The sequence below is a fragment of the Odocoileus virginianus genome, chromosome 19 (assembly GCF_023699985.2).
Source record: "Odocoileus virginianus isolate 20LAN1187 ecotype Illinois chromosome 19, Ovbor_1.2, whole genome shotgun sequence".
In the NCBI taxonomy this organism is placed as follows: domain Eukaryota; kingdom Metazoa; phylum Chordata; class Mammalia; order Artiodactyla; family Cervidae; genus Odocoileus; species Odocoileus virginianus.
In genome coordinates this window covers 2586808-2589397 of record NC_069692.1, presented here as the reverse complement: position 1 = coordinate 2589397, position 2590 = coordinate 2586808, and the positions used below count along the sequence as shown (strand labels likewise).

Sequence of the window (2590 nt, the reverse complement as noted above, 5' to 3'; positions counted from 1 at the left end):
TCAAGGCATAAGGCATAACTCATCATGATGGCCGTGGTGAAGGGGTCAGTGCTAACTGCCCGCAGACTATGACTCAACTGCTTCTCCCTGAGCTTTTCCATTAGTTGTCTCACCTCCTCCCCAGTCCTTTCCATATTCTCCTCTCTCTCCTTGCCTGTGGCTCCGCAAGCCTCTGAGCCATGGCCCATCTATAATGCAGAAAGGGCTGCCTAACATGGAAGCACCTATGATTTCCTCTAGGTACACAGCTTCCAAAAGGAGGGCCAAAGGCTCTCATCTATTAGCGTCTTGCTCCCTTCCATCCTTGTTTTCAGTCTCCTGGTTGGCATTTTCCATGCTGAGATATTTTACTGCTTGTTCCTCTTTGCATGCCACTGCTCCTGGGCCTATCCTTGCTGTCTCCTGGTCTTCCCCATCCTTGCTGCAAGAGTGATGCTTCACCTCCTGGTCACCCCCCCCCCCCCCAGCCCCAGCGCATCCTCCTCTTGGGGGCTGCCCCTGGCACACATACCCTCAGGGCCATCAGAAGCAGGGACTGACAAGACAGTGGGTGACCAAGAGGTCTCTCAGTTTTAATTATAAGACCACTATAACAATTCAGGAAAAACTAGGTGCAAGTTTAAATAAGAAAAACACTATAGAAACTTCCAGGATCTAGAATGATGAGATGTGTGTTGATCTGGTTAAGGAATTTTCTCATAAAGCATCTATTGATAAATGAGTGACCACACCATTGTGTGTGGCTCAGTATGTTAGCAAATTTGGAAAACTCAGTGGTGGCCACAGGACTGGAAAACACCAGTTTTCATTTCAATCCCAAAGAAGGGCAATGCTGAAGAATGTACAAACTACCACACAACTGCACTCATTTCGCATGCTAGCAAAGTAATGCTCAAAATCCTTCAAGCTAGGCTTCAGCAGTATGTGAACCAAAAACTTCCAGATGTATAAGCTGGGTTTGGAAAAGGCAGAGGAACCAGAGATCAAATTGCCAACATTTCTTGAATCATAGAGAAAGCAAGGAAATTCCAGAAAAACATCTACTTCTGCGTCATTGACTACGCTAAAGCCTTTGACTATGTGGATCACAACAAACTGTGGAAAATTCTTAGAGATGGGAATATCAGTCTACCTTACCTGCCTCCTGAGAAACCTGTCTGTAGGGCAAGAAGCAACAGTTAGAAGCAGATATGGAACAACTGATTGGTTCAAAATTTGGAAAGCAGTATGAGAAGGCTGTATATTGTCACCCCGCTTATTTAACTTATATGCAGAGCACATCATGAGAAATGCCCGGCTGGATGAATCACAAGCTGGAATCAAGATTGTCGAGAGAAATATCAACAATCTCAGATATGCAGATGATACCACTCTAACGGCAGAAATGGTTTTCCCAGCAGTCATGTATCAATGTTAGAGTTGGACCATAAAGAAGGCTGTGTACCAAGGAATTGATATTTTTGAATTGTGGTGCTGGAGAAGGCTCCTGAGAGTCCCTTGGACTGCAACGATATCAAATCTAAAGTCAATCCTAAAGAAAATCAATCCTGAATATTCATTGGAAGGACAGATGCTGAAGCTGAAGCTCCAGTACTTTGGCCACCTGATACGAAGAGCTGACTCACAAAAGACTCTGATGTTAAGGAAGATTAAAGGCAAAAGGAGAAAGGGGTGGCAGAGGATGAGATGGTTAGATAACATCACTGACTCAATGGACATGAATTTGAGCAGACTCTGTGAGACGGTGGAGTTCAGAGGAGCCTGGCATGCTACACTCCATGGGTTCACAAAGAGTTGGACACACTTTAGTGACCGAATGACAATAACATTAATAAATTAGGTTTCAGCTTTAATTTTTGTCCTTTATATAGGAATTATTTCTAACATATATTAGCTTACTTTGTCTAGAGAGTATGTTAGGAATGATGTTCAAAACATGGTTTAATCTTTTTTAAAGATTGTGCTTTTATAGTAATTACATTAAGCATATGTTTTTACTGATATGGGAGTATGGGAGATACAGGTGTTGATGGTATCTGAGGATGGGCTAAATAATACCTGCAGGAAAAAAATCATAAGACTAGCTCTTTAGGGACCTGCTTATTCCCTGTATTTTAGTTCCCTATAAATTCTAGATGATCACCATTAACGCAAACTTGTTAATAACTAAAGCAAATCAAAACTTTTTTCTGAAGCAATATGTAAATATCTCATCTATTCTGTAAATAATACTTGAGTACCTACTCATTCCTCCTTTGTAGGATGGGGATAACAGCCGAACTTTCTGTATCAATTAGGTTTCTTTGCTGAAGGCAACATAAATGAACTCAGGCTGGAACTTCCCTGGGGGTCCAGTGGCTAAGACTCATGCTTCCAATACAGAGGGTCCCGGTTCCATCTGTGGTCAAGGAACTAGACCACACATGCCACAACTAAAGGTCCCACATGCCGCCACTGAGACCCACAGCGGTCAAACAAATAAATAAATATTAAAAGGAAAATAAACCTTGGCTAACTTATCTGGAAAAAGGTTGTACTGGAAGAAAAACGGGATGGTGGAGAATTCCCTGTGTAAAATGGGCAGGGCCAT

General features: G+C 42.4%; 1 pseudogene; it reads right to left on the bottom strand.

Moving 5' to 3' along the window:
• Positions 1–2590, bottom strand: LOC110142083 (protein BEX2-like; annotated as a pseudogene).